The sequence below is a fragment of the Symphalangus syndactylus genome, chromosome 7 (genome assembly GCF_028878055.3).
Source record: "Symphalangus syndactylus isolate Jambi chromosome 7, NHGRI_mSymSyn1-v2.1_pri, whole genome shotgun sequence".
Lineage (NCBI taxonomy): Eukaryota > Metazoa > Chordata > Mammalia > Primates > Hylobatidae > Symphalangus > Symphalangus syndactylus.
The window spans coordinates 32371706-32391009 of NC_072429.2; positions in this window are offsets into that span (position 1 = coordinate 32371706).

Consider the following 19304-nt stretch of genomic DNA (forward strand, 5'->3'; position numbering starts at 1 on the left):
TAGCTCACGCTTGTAACCCCAGCACTTTGGGAGGCCGAGGAGGGTGGATCACGAGGTCAGGAGATCGAGACCACGGTGAAACCCCGTCTCTTCTAAAAAATACAAAAAAATTAGCCGGGCGTGGTGGCGGGCGCCTGTAGGCCCCCCTACTCAGAGAGGCTGAGGCAGGAGAATGGCATGAACCCGGGAGGCGGAGCTTGCAGTGAGCCGAGATTGTGCCACTGCACTCCAGCCTGGGTGACACAGCGAGACTCCGTCTCAAAAAAAAAAAAAAAAAAAAAAAATTGCTTGACTTTAAGCTTTACAGATGTGTAACTTTTCATTTTTTAAATTTAATTTTTAATTTTTTTTTTTTTGAGACAGGGTTTCACTCTTTTTGCCCAGGCTGGAGTGCAATGGCACAATCTCAGCTCACTGCAACCTCTGCCTCCCGGGTTCAAATGATTCTCCTGCCTCAGCCTCCCGAGTAGCTGAGATTACAGGCGCTTGCCACCACTCTCAGCTAATTTTGTATTTTTAGTAGAGAGGGGGTTTCGCCATTTGGCCAGGCTGGTCTCGAACTCCTGGCCTCAGGAGATTTGCCTGCCTTGGCCTCCCAAAGTGAGCCACCATGCCTGGCACAAATGTACAGCTTTTTAAAAAGGTGCTAATTCTAGGTCTGGGGCAGGAAATGTACAAGATGAGCCTGGAACTTCTTATAATTAATAAAGAGCAAGAAGTTCCCAGAGACTCCTGGGGCCACGCTAAACTGAAAAGGCCACCACTGGCTAAAGACAGGAGGGTAAAAAGGAGTGTTAACAAGAATAAATAAGAGCAATAAATCTACAGTTCATAAAGAAACAAAAATAGATACATATACACCTCTGTCATTGGTCACCATTGGAGGATGCTAGGTTTAGCTGATTGTAAAAATGGACCCCATTTTTCACTCTTCCCTGAATCTATAGGGAATTTGGCACCTCCTCCCATCAGGAAGTGAAATCCATTTCCCCACCTTTTGACTCTGGGCTTGGCCTTGTAACTTGCATTAGCCAGTGGATGCTGGTGAACATGACCCAATGAAAGGTTGAAATGAGCTTGCAGCATTGGGCTGGTTCTTGAGCTCCTGCCCTCATCAAGAGAACATACTTCAGGGAAGCCTGCTGGCCCCAGAATAGTAAGACACATGAAGCCAACCTGACCCCAATGGCGACCTGGAGCCACGCCCCACCTACTTCAGCCAAACTCAGCTGCCCCACAGAAATCTAAGAGAGAACCAAATTCTTGTCATTGAATGCCACTTAGTTTGTTGCTCAGCATCATTATGGCAATAGTTGACTGATACAGGTTATGATAATGGTATTATAGTTTGCTTTAAAAAGAGCTCCTACATTTTAGAAATATACATGAAAATACTTACAAAATGAAAAAAATTAATACATTTTAAAAGAAAAATTGTTCCCCATTGTCAGACCACATGTGAAGCCCTGTATCATGCCTTGAGTTTACTAAAGTCTCTGTGTCCCTGAGGCACTTGGCACCTCTCCCACAGTGATTCTGATCCTAGGGGTCTGGAATCCTAGAGTGTCAAAGTTGGGAGGGACACTGTAGACTACGGTGTCCCATGTCTCCGTCTGGGGAGTCTGTGGACCATAGAGGTAAAAGGCTTCACCAAGGCCACCCTGAGCTGGGACTCCTGCCCAGAACTGCAGACACTTCTGCTTTCCAGCCCTCTACCCTGCTGAGAACAGGAGACCTCGCTGGCTCTGGTCATTGCCTCTCCTTCTCAAGCCCCACCCTGCCATAGACTAGAAAAATCCAGAATTTTCAGTGAGCCCCCAGAAATATCTTCCAGTCTTCACTCTCTGGGTTTACAAAAGTCCCATCAAAAAACCAATCATTGGCCAGGCACGGGAGCTCACTCCTGTAATCCCAACCCTTTAGGAGGCTGAGGCAGGTGGATCTCCTGAGGTCAGGAGTTCGAGACCAGCCTGACCAACGTGGTGAAACCCTGTCTCTACTAAAAATACAAAAAATCAGCCAGGCGTGGTGGCACATGCCTGTAATCCCAGCTACTCAGGAGGCTGAGGCAGAAGAATCACTTGAACCCGGGAGGCAGAGATTGCAGTGAGCCGAGATTGCACCACTGCACTCCAGCCTGGGCGACAGAGTAGGACTCCATCTCAAAAAAAAAAAAAAAAAAATTAAAAGCCCAATCAGATCTCTGGGAGCCTGCTGTAGTCTCTGGATGCTCTCAGTTCCAGAAAAAGGGATGGTGAGAGAGAGCTGGTTCTCAACCACAGGCCCAGCTGTTCCCTCCTGCCACCCCTCTGTTCCCCCAGATACCCCACTGAGCCCAAACCATCACAGCAACACCAGCCCCTCCCACCCTTCCTGGGCTTTTGAGCCGTACAGGCTCACATCCATTGGAATAGCATTCCAATTCCCCGGGGCTGGAGAAGCCAAAGACTCTCCCAGCTTTGAGGTCCCAAGGAGCATTCCAAAGTCTCCTGGGGTGTCAGAGGCTGTCTTTGCAACCCACCTACCCAAGCTAGAAAGCAGGCTGTCTATGTTCCCTCAATCCCAGCTACCCTAACTTACCCTTCCTCACTATCTGCTGGGCAAGGCATTTCCCCAGGAGGACCCAGGGCAGCTTGGCTGGAGCAAGTGCATCACTTTCTGTGGTTGTGCAGTTTGGGGTTCCTCTCTCCCCTGAGTGCCACCCCCAACATCTGCACAGCCAGCTTGCTCACCTCCAGGTGTCTGCTCAAAAGTTACCTTATTCTGCACCTTGAAAACATGATGCTGAGTGAAAGAGGCCAGTCACCAAAGATGACACATTGCATGATTCCACTTCTATGAGATGTCCAGAATAGGCAAATCCATAGCAACAGAAAGTAGGTCAGTGGTTGCCAGGGGCTGGAGCAAAGGGGGAGTGGAGAGTGACTGCTGATGGGTAGAGAGTTTCTTTTGGGGGTGATAAAAAAGTTCTGGAATTAGATCGTGGTAATGGTTACACAACCCTGTGAACATACTAAAAGCCACTGAGTTGTAGATTTGAATTGTATGGTATGCGAATTGCATCACAATAAAGATTTTTTAAAAAAGGAAAATGGAAATGAATTGGTTCTCTTGATGAAGCCCTCCCTGACTGTATTTGAAACTGCAGTCCCTCTCTGCCCTTCACACGCCCCTTCATTGGGCCTTATTCTGCTCTAACCCATCTATCTTCACTTGCCATGTTATCTATGGTTTTGTTTATTGTCTTGCTCCTCCACTGTGGTAAGACAAGCAGCAAACTCGTCTGTCTTGCTCACCATTGAGTCCACAGGGCCTAGCACAATGCTTGATGTGCAGTAGGTATTCAATAAACAGGTATTGAAGTCATTACCCACTGATCACTTGTCAAAGTTCCCCAGCAGTTGTATCCTACCTGGGGGTCCCTGAAAAATTATGCCTTTCAGGCATCTCTGAACCAAAATTTTATAGCAAATCTCCCTTCATAATCCGTCTGCCCCCTCCCTCTCATTCCTTGCCACCCACTCCCAGGCAGCCTAGTTGCAGCAAGGAAAGTCTCCTGAGAGACTCTGTGCCTTCCTCCCATTTCTGCACCTGCCCACAGCATCTCTCACCTGACGACTGCAATAGGTGACCTAACCTCTCTCTCTCCTGCCTCTGCCACACGTGGCCTTCTCCTCTCTCCACACAGCAGATAGAATGACCTTTTGGCAAATGCGGTTCCTATTGGCATAGTCCCTTCTTGAAACCCTTTAGTGACTTTCCACTGCTCTCAGGGTAAAGGCTAAAAAGGTCTCAGCCCAATGTTGAGGCCCTTCGTGTCCTGGCCCCCTCCACTGTCATCTTCACGTGCTCCTCTCATTTGCTGAGTTCCAGGCACACTGAACACCTTGTAGGTCTTTGAACTAAAAAAGACCCTCTTGCTTTTGCTTTCTGCACATTCTGTTCCCTCTGCCTGGAACACTTGTCCTGCCCCACTCTGCCTTTGGGCTCAGTTTAAGTGTCGCTTTCTCCAGGAAACTTTCCCTGACTCCCAGTGGGCTCAGTTATGCCCTGGGGGCCCTGTGCATTCCTGTTTGTCTTTCTGTACTGTATTTGTCTGTTTATTTCTCTGTCCCCCCAGTAGGCTAAATGCTCTGTCTGAATAGGGGTTTTGTTCAGCACAGGGCCCAGCCGGTTTCTGGTATATATTAGGTGCTGTCTTAGTCTGTTTTGGGCTGCTATAACACAATACCACAGAATGGCTAATTTACAGAGAAAATACATTTATTTGGCTAGTGGTTATGCAGGCTGGGGAGGCCAAGAGCATGGTGCCGGCATCTGGCGAGGACTTTCTTGCTGCATCATCCCATGATGGAAGGGGAAGGACCAGAGAGCATGTGTGCCAGAGAGCAAGAGGAGCCAAATTCAATTTTATAACCTACTCTCAAGATAGATCACAAACACACTCCCATAATAATGACATTAATCCATCCACAAGGGTAAAGTTTCATCACCTAATCACCTCTTATGGGACCCCACTCCTAACATTGTTGCATTAAGGATTAAGTTCGCAACACATGAACTTTGGGCGTCACATTCAGTTCATAGAATTCAGTCAACAAATAGATGAATGAATGCATGTATCCCTTCTTCTAAGCTGTTGCTGGTGCCATTCTTCCTGCCTGCAGTTCCTCCCTCCTCCTTTCCCTGTTTCCCAATCCTGCCAGCTCTGTCAGGTGCAGTTCAAGTCCTACCTCCTCTGAGAAGCCTTCCCTGATGACTCTAGCAGAAATTCAATTCTCTCCCGTCTGCACCCCATGGACCCTTGGGTGGCACAACCCTTGAGAAGTGGGCCCAAGCATGTTCTGTCTCCCCTTTCACACTGCAGCAACTTGAAGGAAGCAATGTGGTTATACCACCTCAGAGGCTCTGGCCACAGGGAGAACACAGGAGGGTGCTGAGGGCAGACACAGCACTTGGGAGATGCATTTGAGGATGCTCAAGCCAAGCACACATGTCATCCAAGACTTCATGTGTCTGGGAGTCAGAAGGGATTACAGTCAGAATAGATCTTTAAGGACTATTACTAATGACTATGGAGCACGCACTGTCTGCCAGGCCCTGGCTAAACTCTTTACAACAGCATCTCATGTGATCATTACAGTTGTCTTATGTGTAATGTACTATTAGGGCCCTCATTTTACACATGGGGAAAGTGAGGTTCAGAGAGGTATAGTAACCTACCCTGGGTCACACAGCAAGCAAATATCAAAGGATATATATATATATATATATATATAATTTTTATTTTTCTTATTTTTTATTTTTGAGACAGTCTCACTCTGTCACCCAGGCTGGAGTGCAGTGGCACAATCTCGTGTCACTGCTACCTCCATCTCCCAGTTCAAGTGATTCTTCTGCCTCAGCCTCTCAAGTAGCTGGGACTACAGGCATGCGTCACCACACACAGCTGATTTTTGTATTTTCAGTAGAGATGAATTTTATGCGCGTCTGTATTAAAGACCATGTGAGCAGGCTTAGTGTGAGCTACAAGGCTGTTTATTCACTTGGGTGCAAGTGGGCTGAGTCCGAGAAAGGAGTCCCAACTCCACCGCCTATCTCAAACCTATAAGAACCAATGATAATCCCACCACCCTTCACTGACTCCTTTCTCGGACTCAGCCCACTTGCACCCAAGTGAATAAACAGCCTTGTAGCTCACACTAAGCCTGCTCAGGTGGTTTCTTATATGGACGTGCATTAACAATGGGATTTCACCATGTTGGTCAGGCTGTTCTTGAACTCCTGGCCTCAAGTGATCTGCCTGCTTTGGCCTCCTAAAGTGCTGGGATTATAGGCACGAGCCACTGAGCTTGACCTCAAAAAAGAGACTCTTAATTTCTCTCAATGACTAAGGCATGCCACCTCCACAGCATCACCCACAGATAAACATCCAGCCTCTGCTTGCATCCCACTTTTGTCAGGGATCTCCCTACATGGCAGGTCTTTCTTCCATTTATTCATCCAGTTAGGGAATATTTATTGAGCAGCACTATACGAAGGAACTGTTTGCCACTGGGGATAAGGGACACACAGGATATCTGCTCTCATGTCACTTACATTCTAGAAAGCAGGAGTAGGCCAGGCACTGTGGCTCATGCCTGTAATCCCAGCACTTTGGGAGGCTGAGGTGGGTGAATCATGAGGTCAGGAGTTGGAGATCAGCCTGGCCAACATGGTGAAACCCCATCTCTACTAAAAATGCAAAAAAATTAGCCAGGCGTGGTGGTGGGCACCTGTAATCCCAGCTACTTGGGAGGCTGAGGCAGGAGAATCTCTTGAACCCAGGAGGCGGAGGTTGCAGTGAGCCGAGATCGCGACACTGCACTCCAGCCTGGGCAACAGTGCAAGATTGTATCTCAAAAAAAAAGAAAGAAAGCAAGCAGGAGTAGTCAGAGGCCAATAAGAAGTAAAGATGACAGCGGTAAACTCTAAGCAGAATTACTCAGGCTGATGACGGGGTAGCGTTTTTCGGGTGAGCTGGGAAGGCCTCTCGGAAGAGGTGATATGTCCAGCTGAAATGTGAATGACAAGAAAAAGCCAGACTGGAGGTGCGGAAAAGCATTCCAGGCAGAGGGAACTACAACTGCAAAGGCCACAAGGCAGAAATGCACATGGCATGTCGGGGAGCCAAGCAAGCAGAGTTGAGGTGTGAGTCGGGGGAATGGTGTAGAGATGAGTGTGGGGCAGGCAGGAGTCCAGGGCCTGTCAGGTTTCCTTGGCCAGAATGATAGAATCGACTTCTGCAGGTAGAGCTTGAATCTTTACCCCCGAAGGCCCTGGCTTGGTCTTCATGGCCGTCACAGAACAAGCCTTCCCCTCCCTCAAGTGCCAGCCTACCAAGTGCCTGAAGGCAGCTCTCCAAAATGTGTCACTCTCCTAAGTGGGTCCCACAGCCCTGCTTTCCGCTCATCTGCAGAGCAGCCGTGGCTGGGTTCAGGCTCCACCCCTGAGACTGGGTGGGCAACGCTGGGGAAGTGGCTCCCCATGCTGCAATCTGTGCTCACGTGGAACTGGTTTTCTTGGGGAAAGAGCACTTGTCAAGGATTCAGATGACAAAGTTTAAGTCTGTGAGACCTTGGATGGGTATGTCATGTTCTCAGGGCCTCAGTTTCCCCACCTGCAAAATGGAGGAGTTGGAACTTGCTCCCTGAGGGCTTCCCAGGCCTGAGATGTGTGTCCATACCTCCCCATTCAGAGGCCTGGCTCCAAGCAGGACTCTGGGAGGCAGGCAGCAGGAGGACTGGGGAGGTCGCTGCTGCCTCCCACACCCTAGTGCCTCTGCCCCTGAGACCAGAAGCAGGGATGCAGGCAGGACTCCAGCTCTGAGGTTAGCAGTGGCTCTGTATCCTGCAGACCCTGTTCCTGGGGAACCTTCTGCCAGGGTCGCCAATTCTCTCCTGCTTCCTTTAGCAGCCTGAAGCTAGAAGGAAGCTAGTGGAAGGTTCTGCCCCTGACCTAATGGGTAACTTCAGGCAGGCCCTTCACCTCTCTGGGCCTCTGCGTCTCCAGCTCTGACCTTCCTGGTGTCTAGGAAAGGCTGCCTCAGTGGGTCTCAAGGCAGCAGCAGGGTTGCCATGGTGACAGGCTAACCAGGTCCTGCTCCCAGAGGCATCTGCCAGGGTCGCAGTGTGCACCAGGTAGGGTGACGGTGCCTCAGCAGGGCCCTTTATCCAGGGAGAGACTGCCACAGTGGCCTGCAGAGGGAGTGTGCTTCACCCACAGGAGCGGGCCCGGGTCGGGTTGCAAGTCTGGTTAATGCCTCCGTGCATTAGGCCTGTCGCCCGTTGACAGGATTTTTTGTTTAATTGGAGGCATAAGAAAACAATAACATCTGTCGGCGTGAGGAGAGCTGCAGGAGCACGGCAGGGAGAGCTCTTAGCGCGGCGGAGAGGGGAGTCTGTGGCCTGGGCCCTGCCACACTGGCTGGGTATCCCTGGGCAGGTCTCTTTTCTGTGGGCTCCAGTCTGAGCTCCAGCTGTTCTCTGTGGGCTCCAGCAATGAGCAGGTTGGGCGCACAGCTAGCTGACTCGAAGTGTGGTTCAAAGAGCACGCTCATCAGAATTTCCCAGGGAACTTACTGAACGCAGATTCCCAGGCCCCGTCCAGCTCCTCTGACCCAGAATCTCCGAAGAAAGAGGTTCATGAATCTGCTACCACGTCCTGAGTGTGTCTTGGCAAGACCTACATCGAAGAGTGAGAGCTGGCCCTGCCATTCCCAAGCATTCAGTACAGGGTCTGGCTCACAGGAAGTGTTAGCTGTTCCTAGGAGCAGAAAGTCAAAGGAATATGCATCAAAATATTCATGGCGCATATTTTTTCCTTTTTTTCTTTTTTATTTATGAGCACTTGCTAATTTTCTACAGTGAACATGTATAGCGGTGCAATTGACAAAAATAATTGTGGGGAAAAATGAGATGGCTCCACAGTTTGCATGATAGCCTTGGTAGATGCTCCTGTAATATGTATTTAAATTGTTGTATTAATTGTAGGCCGGGTGCGGTGGTTCACGCCTGTAATCCTTGGGATTGATCTGATTGCCCTGCCAGGGCAAGCAGATCGCTTGAGCCCAGGAGTTTTAAGACCAGCCTGGGCAACATGATAAAACCCTGTCTCTACAAAAAGCAAATTGAAAAAGTAGTCATGCATGGTGGCCTGTGCCTGTAGTCCCAGCTACTCAGGAGGCTGAAGTGGGAAAATCGCTTGAGCCTGGTAGGCAAGGTTGCAGTGAGTGGAGATCATGCTACTGCACTTCAGCTTGGGTGACAGAGTGAGACTGTGTTTCAAAAAATAATAAAAATAAAAAATAAATTGCTGTTTTAATTGTACAACTTTCAGACTACAAAAGTATTGCAGGCTTACTAAAACAAGTAAAACAATAAAGCATAAATGTGTGCACATGCCAAGTTCTGATCTCACCCCCCACCATCCCTACCCCTGAAGTGACCATTGTTAACAGCCCAGTGGGTATTATTCCACACCATTTCTCTTGCTCACACATGAGATTGACATCTTCTTGTATGGTCGGTTTGACCCTTATTATTGCTGCTGTTTTTACTGAAATCAGATCAGCTTGTACGCTCTTCTGCAACTTGTTTTTCTTTCTTGGCAATATATCATGGACAACCCTAGAGAGAAAACAAACTGTATCTCGTTTCTTTTTTGACTAAATAAATATTTGATTTTCGTGGGCTGGGCATGGTGGCTCATGCCTGTAATCCTAACACTTTGGGAGGCTGAGGTCGGTAGATCACCTGAGGTCAGGAGTTCAAGACCAGCCTGGCCAAAATACAAAACTCTACTAAAAATACAAAACTTAGCCGGGCACGGTGGTGCATGCCTGTAGTCCCAGCTACTCGAGAGGCTGAGATGAGAGGATTGCTTCAACCCGGGAGGCAGAGGTTGCAATGAGCCGAGATCATGCCACTGCACTCCAGCTTGGGTGACAGAGTGAGACTCTGTCTCACAAAAAAAAAAAAAAAAAAATTCTGATTTTCTTTCTTGCCTCTACAAATGGAAAGAAATGAAAATAAAAGCTGCTCAGTAACTTCAGCATTCCAGTTTGGAACTTTGAGCTAGATCATTCATATTTATCCCCCTCCAACACACATGCACACGTACACATACACACATACCTATGCCCGTAGGCGTATACACACGTATACACGCATGTGCCTTCTTTCCTCTCCTTGCATTGTTGGTGAACATGAAGTCTGACCCCTTGAACCCTTACCTCTGGTCAAGAGCAGGGCATGGGTCTCAGTCACCTTAGATCCTCTTGGCAGCACAGGGCTCAACTCACACGATGAACCTAGGCCCTGCTTTCTAAATGAGCATCTAAAAAGATAAGCAGTCAAAGGCAGAAGTCCCCCCAGAACCAACCCCATCTCAGGACCTGGAGGTGAATTTTGTGGTGTAGGAGAAGGGTGGCTTTCACTTCCTTTTTTTTTGAGATGGAGTCTCACTCGGTTGCCTGGGCTGGAGGGCGGTGGCGCCATGTCGACTCACTGCAACCTCCACCTCCTGGGTTCAAACAATTCTCCCGCCTCAGCCTCCCAAGTAGCTGGGATCACAGGCACAAGCCACCACGCCTGGCTAATTTTTGTATTTTTAGTACAGATAGGGTTTCGCCATATTGGCCAGCCTGGTTGGCTTTCACTTTCACACAGCAACCACGTCAACCAGCGCCTCCAACCCGGAGTTGCAAACTGAGACCACATTCAGCCACATATGGGTTTAGTTTGGCCAAATCAGCATTAAAAAAATGTGTTTTAAGTTAAAACATTTGAAAACTGGGAGTTTGACATAATAATCTAGATTCCCGGCTTTTCCTGAAAACTCACAGGATTTGGCAGCTCTGAGTCCACATTTCCAAATGGTCACAACTGGCTGTGGCTAGTACTGCCTTCAAGCTTGACCCGTTCCAGTCAATTACCGCACTTGCCTGGCCTCTGCAGGCCTGCCTCTAACAATGAGGAAGCAGGCCCTTGTGGGGAATCTCTTGTGGGCCACCTGGAGGAAAGACAGAGAGCACGGGACAGTCCTTGCCATGGGCTTCCTCTGGCTACGTCATTGGCTGAAATATGTTCCAAGCTACCCCTGTGTAACAGGAAGTAACACAACAATAATGAATAACAACTACAATGTATTGAGTACTTACGAGATGCTGGGCACCAAGCTAAGCAACTTACTTTCAAGACCTCCTTTAATCCTTTCAACAATCCTCTTTAGGCACTATTGTCTCCATTGAACTGATTAAGAAACTGAGGCTCAGAGAACTTAGGTAACTTGCCCCGTTGACACCACTAGCAAGTGATGGAGCCTGGGTGCCAATGAAACTCTAAAGCCCAGGTACTTAAGCCTTCCAGGCTCACTGCCTCAGGAGCAATGGCGATCTGCTCATGGGCATATTAACCTAACAAAGGGTGGGGAGTGGAGAACTGTGGGCCACAGCAGCTTGCTCTTCCCACTGGGAGATAGCACACTGGAGTTGTTAAAAGCACAGTTTTGGTATTAGACAGACCTGAGCCCACAGCCCAACTCCTAGTAATATCATTTACTAGCTGTGCTACCTAAAGCAAGTGACTGAACCTCTCTGAGGCGCAGCTTCCTCTTCTGAGAAATGGAAGGGATAATAACCTGTTGCTTTTGGAGGGCAATTGGAGCATTGAGATATTGCATTTAAATCCTATATTTGTACAGTTCTTTGGTGGCAGCCATCAGAAACAGTTTGGCTACAAGCAAGATGTGGAATACACAGAGAATCCCAAGAAAAACTGAAAGAACCAGGGATGCTCCAGGAATCAAGATAACAAGAATAAGGAATAATCTTGTTGGGAGCTACTACCAGAACGGTAAGGTTTCAACCTCTTTTTCCTGCTATGTTTGATGCAGTTTCCTGGGAGATGGGCCTCTCTTGGGTCACATTCCCACCTGGGTTATGTCAGTTTCTCTGGAAGCAGAGCTTGAGACAAGGATTCTCATGCAGTATTCTGTTGAGAGTCCTGTCAGGGGAAGAGGAAGTAGCGGAGCAGGACTGGGCAAAGGAAGAAGAAGCTGGTCAAGATGTGGTTTTAGGGGGAGTCTAGTGTCTCAGCCTGATACTGGGGGAGTAGGAATTGCACCATTGAATTTGTCCCACCTAGAGGCAAGGGGGCTGGGTTTACTCCACATTAGTTAGTCATTGACCCCAGGCCACTCCCAGGGGAAGAGGTGTAACCTTTCAGGTAGCCCCAGGTAAATCACCTCAGGCAATTCTCCAAGGAAGGAGGCAGCTGTGAGCCATTAGCATCCAACATTTGCAGCATAAAGGGTGTCTGGGCAGGCCACCAAAGCCATCTGCTACACTACCCATTACTCAGTGTCCCAGCCAGCCACACAAAATGAAGGAGAGGTAATCATCTAAAAAGAAATCAGGGTGCTTTGCAGAAGACGAAAAGATGGATACAGAGAGCTGGAAAAAAAGCAAATATTCACTACAAACGATTAGCCCTGAGCCTGCCCTGTGTAGAGCAAACATTAAATTCATGGTGACTATTATTATAAGTGTAACAAGATATTAAAATTGAAATGTCCAGCTGAGAGGTCAACATAGAAGAGATGCCACATTCCAGAGTAAAGAACAAGACCATGGTGCAAAATTTACAAAGTAGACAAAGATTGGCTGCTCTCAACCCCTTATGGTATGGTGTGTGCGTTTTAAAGGGTTGGAAGTAGCTGGGGATGAGGGAGAAATATTTGTTTTTGTTTTGTTTTGTTTTGTTTTGAGACAGAGTCTCACTCTGTCACCCAGGCTGTAGTGCAGTGGCGCCATCTCGGCTCACCGCAACCTCTGCCTCCCAGGTTCAAGCTATTCTTCTGCGTCAGCCTCCTGAGTGGCTGGGATTACAGGCACATGCCACCATGCCCAGCTGATTTTTTTTTTTTTTTTTTTTGCATTTTCAGTAGAGACAGGGTTTCACCATGTTGGTCAGGCTGGTCTTGAACTCCTGACCTCAGGTGATCTGCCTGCCTCGGCCTCCCAAAGTACTGGGATTACAAGCACGAGCCACTGCGCCCAGCCGAGGGAGAAATATCTGAAGTAGCAGTTGATGTGCTGTGAGTCCCACCTTCTCTCAAAAATGAGCAATGAAGGATATGTCCCCCTTCATCTCCAAAAAGGAGTACAGTGCTTTAAAGTGACCACTCAGAGCTCTGCTATGGTTCAAATGTACGTGTCCATCCAAAATTCGTATGTTGGAACTTAAGCCCCAAGGTGACAGTCTTATGAGGTGGGGCCTTTAGGAGGTGATTTGTATGAGATCAGTGCCTTATAAAAAGTCTGGAGGGAACTAGCTAGTAGCTTTTTGCCCATCTGCCTTCCACCAAGTGAGGACACAGTATTTGTCCCCTCTGGAGGAAGCAGCAACAAGGTGCCACCTTAGAAGCAGAGACCAGGCCACCACCAGACATTGAACCTGCTGTTGCCTTGATGTTGGACTTCCAGCCTCCAGAACCGTGACAAAGAAATGTCTGTTCTTTATAAATTACCCAGTCTCAGGTATTTTGTTGTAGCAGCAGGAACGGCCTAAGACAAGCTCAAGGTGTGTCTCCTGTGTTTTGGTGGACACAACAGGTTGCTATTTGACCCTGCCTGTTCCTTTTAGAGGGCAGCCTTTGTGCTGGTCAACTTCTGTGACAATGGCGCAGAGGTGAAGTGGCTGCACTGGTGCTAGCCCCCAGAGCTTACTGGAGCTAGAGCTTTGGATTTTTTGTGAACTCATGTGGGACAGCTAGAGAGGGTGCCAGCAGGGGGTTATCTTAGGGTTTGTCCACAAGGGACTCCTGGAGGGGCAAGCAGACGGCCAAAAGGAGCTGGAGGTCTTGCTAGACAGATGCCTAGGGGCTAAGGAAGGAGAAAACCACTAGCCAGGGTAGAAATATATTCACTTTGCAAAAGGACTGCAGGCAAGCAGCTTCTCTAACTCTTCTCTCACTCCAGAGCTCCAAAGCTAGAGAATCAGAGATCAAGGCTGTCAGATTCTTCAGGGAAGGATGCACGCATGGGGAAGAAGCCTAGTGTGCCCCTCCCTGACAGGCTTCATAACTTACCTGCAAAAAGTGCAAGCTGGAGAGTCAAGGGCTAGCAGGGAGAAGGCTCAACTTTAAGTCAAGTTGGAAGGTTTGATAATTTGGGCAGAGGGATGAACTGAGACTACAGTTAGTGACTGGAAGTGGTTGTAGGACTTGTTATTACCTAAAGTGACCAGGAAATTGGTGACTCTGTCCATATTTGCATACATGGGTAGGATAACTAGACTCATAGGATGTGCAAAAAGAGAAAAAAGGAGGCAAAATTCAAGTTTCTTTCACACTATAGCCTATATGTTCCTTGTGTTCAAATAATGGCTATTTGAGGAAAGACATTTGGAACCACATTTTAAATATATGACCTTGGCAGATTGGGGCCTAAGTGAGTGCTAGGCCTGAAGGTCTCTTAGGAAAACTAGGCCCAGCCATTTGGGGTTTTGGTGAGCCTGAGCCCAGGGTCACACTGTGTTACGAGACTGAGATTCCAGCTTGGGCCCAACAGTCCTAAATCTGCATAATGCCACCTCCAAAGGGTTTGTGCATTTGACACATGCCACACTCCCCAGGTGAGAGAAGGGGAGGTGTCTGCATAGGAAAATGATGTATTCAAGGTCTCCAGGTTGGATCGAAGGGGTTTTCTGGCTCCCTGGGCTCCTGAACCTGGATTCTCTCATTCTGGCTGTGACATGATGGCTCCCAGTGTGGCTGCTCTGATGAAATAGGCTGTAAGGGAGGCCTGTGGGTTTCTCACAGCTGGGGCAGGGTGCTGGGGATGACACATTAGGCTTACCAAGGATGGTCACAAAGTGTGTATAAATGAAGTGAGAATCTCATTCTGGAACCAGTGAACTATCCAGAGCTGGAAGGTTCCTTAGAGATGTCCAGTCTCTTCACTACATTTGACAGACAGGGAAACTGTGGTGCACGTAGGGCCTGGGACACACAGGGACTCAGTCTAGGCTCAGGCATGAGTAGATTTTAGCCCTGGCCCTTCCTCTGGAAGTGCATTTAGGAGATGCCTTTGGGGCAGAGGGAAAGGTTCCCATCAAGGAACCAAGGAAGGACAGTTTAGGAAGGCACAGGGCGGGGTTAAGGATAGGCATTGTTCTCTTTGGCTTTCACAGTAGGGTGTGTGCAGGGGGCAGATAAGGCCCTCAGGAAGGTGGCTGAGGAGCTGTGATGAAGAAGGTTGGCTTCCGTGCTGAGGAGTCCCACATTATTCTGCAGGCAAAGGAAAGTCTTCAGAAGGGGCAGGGTGACAGAGAGATGTAATAATAACAGCAAGTATTTGATGAGTGTTTATGCTATGCTAGGCACTGTTTTAAGCCCTTTGTTTTAATTTTTTTTATTTTCAGTTTTAGAGAGATGGGCTTGCTTTGTCACCAGGCTGGGAGTGCAGTGTTCTGATCATGGCTCACTGCAACCTTGACCTCCTGAGCTCAAGCAATCCTTGAACCTCAGCCTTCCCAGTAGCTGGGACTATAGACGTGCACCACTATGTCTGGCTAATTTTTAAATTTTTTGTAGATACAGGGTCTTGCTGTGTTGCCCAGGCTGGTCTCAAAACTCCTGATCTCAAGCGATCCTTCCACCTTGGCCCCCCAAAGTGCTGGGATTATAGGCGTGAGCCACTGCGCCTGGTCCTATAAACACTTTAATGTGTATTATTTCAATTAATCTTCACTCAAGCCTGTGAAGTGGGTTCTGATCTAAAACACCCACTTAACAGATGACTGAGGCAGAGAGAGAGGTTAAATCATTGCCTAAAGTTGCCCGTTGGTTGAAGTCAGGATTCCAGCCCCCAAAGTCTGCCTCAAGAGCCCACCACATTAAAGCTCTGCCCCACCACCTGTGAATGTTGTAGGAAGAGCACCCTGGTGGTCAGAGGTGCACCATCACAGATGGAGATCTGGGGCAGGAAGAATGGCTAGGAGCCTGTGGAGACTCCTCTGATAACCAAGACAGAACTATGGCCAGTGAGGGCCACAGAGTTTGCCAGGATTTTCTGGATCGGAAAAAATGACATAATCAAAGAATCCGCTCATTTGGTGCCTCATGTTTATAGGTGAGGACGTCGACGCTCAGAGAAGCAAGACGAATTGTACCCAGGGACAAGCTGCTTGTCCGGGCTTGAATCCTGATGACAGGACTCCAGAGATAGGAATTGATTTTAAAATATTAATATGTTAGGCTGGGGGTGGTGGTTCACTCCTGTAATTCTAGCACTTTGGGAAGCCAAGGTGGGTGGATCACTTGAGTTTGAGACCAGCCAGGGCAATGTGATGAAACCTCACCTCTGCTAAAAATACAAAAAAATTAGTTAGGTATGGTGGTGCATGCCTGTGGCCCCAGCTATTCAGGAGGCTGAGGTGGGAGGCTCACCCGAGCCTGGAAGGCGGAGGTTGCAGTGAGCTGAGATCACACCACCGGACTCCAGCCTGGGTGACAGAGTGAAACCCAGTCTCAAAAAAAAAAAAAAAAAAAAGTTAACAATACTTTCTGGGGACAATGTGATAGTCTGTTTTTTTCTTTTTTTTTAGAAAAGCCTTTAAGCCAGTGCAGTGTTGTGTATCTGCAATGCTAGCTACTTGCGGGGGCTGAGGCAGGAAGATTGCTTGAGCCCAAGAGTTCAAGTCTGGCCTGGACAACATAACAAGACTCTCTCTCTTTGAAAAAAAATAAAAAACTGTTTAAAATGAGCATGTCTTTTGGTACTATTAGGAATTTGCCCAAAAGAATATGTATGCAAAGACATGTAATATGATGTTATTAATAATAATTTAATAAAAATTCCCAGCAGTAAGGGGATTAGTCAAGGGAGTTATGATATATCTACTTGAAAAATACTATACAAACTTTAGAAAAGGAGATTATGTTATAGGTTAGGAGGTCTTAACCTGTGATCCAGCAATGGGTTTCAGGGGACAGAACCTCCTAAAATTGTGAAAGGTGGATTTGTGCGGAAGTGGATCTCTAACTGACTTAAGATTTTCAAAGGGATCTGTGACCAAAATAGGCTAAAAACTACTATTAGAGAAGAATATTGAAAAAACCTTATATTTAAAAAGGTACATGAAAGAGTATCAACAATTACCAATTCATGGTCAATCTTGTTTATCTTTACTCCCCACCCAATTCCCCCTCCTGTATTATTTTGAAGGGAACCCCAGATATCATTTTACTTAGAAACAGCTCAGAATATATCTCTAAAAAGGATCTTTTTTTTTTGTCATTGAGAACTATTTTAATGCGGCTATGAAAAGGGAAAAAAGTGTCCAGCTCTTAATTTCTTAGATATTGAAGAGGAGGTAGTCATTTTGTTTATCAAATATAAGGAAAATTATTCACCATTTTGAAGCTCATCCTACACTATGAAAATTAGACTCACTGCAGAGCAATTACTTCTGTCATTACCTGAAGTTATCAGTATGTATCTTCCTTGTCATAGGATGCATTTCTCAAAAAGCCTCCACTCCTTTTCCTCACATCTGTAATCATCATGAACCTTTTAGTTCACTTCTAGATCCATATTTTGTGTTTTCTAAAGCTTCTGACATTATCTTCCTTTCTGACCCTCTTATCTATATTTCTAAAAACAGGAGCATTGTTGAGATGCACCCTTTTTGGTTAATAGATATATTCCCAAGGAGCTTTTAATTGCTTATGCTTATCTTTTAGGAATAACCATCACTTCAACTTTTCCTTAGATAATATATTTTGAATTGTTAGAATAATTTTGTTGCATTTCTCTGAGATCTAGTCTGTTTCTCCTCATTATTTAAAAATGCTAAAACTTACATCTCACTTTTTCTCTAACACTGACTTAATACCTAACAGGGTAGAAGCAACATTCATTCTTCTGATTATATATATGAATTTAAGTATTAGCTTTCTTGTAATAGCAACCTTTTATTACTGTTCTAGAGACTACACTACTGACAGTGTAGGCCAACCACCAGCTTGATATCAAAGTATAACATTAGAAAGTTTGTAGGGTAAAATATCTGTAGGGAAAATCCAGTGAAGAACCAGAGTATTTGGTTCTCATGTCTGTTTAATGAAGGGAATAGGTTTTGTAATCTATCATTTTAGAAATTATATAACTGACTAATATGGTTTAATTAACATTAGTAACATCTCATTACCACTGACTGCTGAAAGTTCTGAAAAGGGTTTTGTTTTGTTAAAATGCACATTTGAGGGAGATTCACTCCCCTGTCTTATGAGTAAAAAAAAGACTTCACTAGGTGACCTAAATGAAACTTAGTGGAGAAAAGTTGCCATGTTTGGACAGAGATAAATGATATTCACGTTTTATGGTTTTAATATACTAATACATTCTAGAATGTAAAAGGATTAATTTAAACTCTACAATTTACATCAATACTTTGAATATGTAAATTTTTTATGAGAGACTGTATTACATTTTGCTTAAATTAGAACAAAGTAAAGAGAAAGGGCAAGAAAGCAACATTGCTGATCTCTCTAGTATGAAAGATTTGGAGGGAGTGTGGCAATATATATATAAATGAAAAAATGTAATTGTGTTCATCATATTTAAAAATAGAATATATGGCCGGGCATGGTGGCTCATGTCTGTAATCCCAGCACTTTGGGAGGCCAAGGTGGGTGGATCACCTGAGATCAGGAGTTCGAGACCAGCCTGACCAACATGGAGAAACCCCATCTTTACTAAAAATACAAAATTAGCCAGGCCTGTTGGCACATGCCTGTAATCCCAGCTATGCGGGAGGCTGAGGCAGGAGAATAGCTTGAACTTGGGAGGCGGAGGCTGTGATAAGCTGAGATAGTGCCACTGCGCTCCAGCCTGGGCTCCATCTCAAAAAAAGAATATACTAGAGAACTGTAATATAAAAGTACTCTGTTAATGTAAAAAATAAAGCAAGTGTAATTCTTTTAGAATATAAAATTTGAGCATTCCCTGCTGAGCAGTTCCCAAATTAAGTACAAGGAATGTTTATTCATTTTCTGCCATATACTGTATGTAACAGGGAATACCTTGCTAAAACGATAAATACTTGGGATATAGTGGTAATGGCTTTCACATTTTTATAACATAACTCACTACACGCCATTCTTGTAGCTACCTACTCTTAGAAACTTTGTTGCCTAATATTGAGGAAGCGGCTTTAATTTCTTCCATTTGGCAGTGTATGTCTATAGTGGAGCATGAAATTGGCTATGCATTGCTATTGCCGGCTGATAGCATTGCTACTGGCTCTTCTACAGTGGCAAATTGTTCTCTTTTCCGTGAAGCTACTGAGAAAATCACTTATTTCCATTTTTCCCTCCACGAAGTCTTACGCAATATTATCAGGTTCTTCCCCAGTTTCACATGCAGCTACTTTCAATCTTGCCTGTAGGGCACTTGCACTACAGCTCTCACTAAGTTCACGCTGCCTTTGCATCTTCTTTTCGAAAGCAGACTTCATTTGTTTAAGTAATTCATACTTATCTAAAACAGTTTGCCTTTTGGCTCCCAAGCTGGGCTCCAAAAGGAGATTTTTTTCTTGCTAGTTCCTCAATACTTTTTACTAAGTCATCTTTGTCAGTAATAATTTGTTTTAGTTGAGACAAAGTCAGAAACTGTTCTAGTAATACCTCCTCTTGTTCATTCATATCTGTGAGTCGTGACACACTTAGTTCTGAGAGTTCTGGAAATGCATCAGAGACAT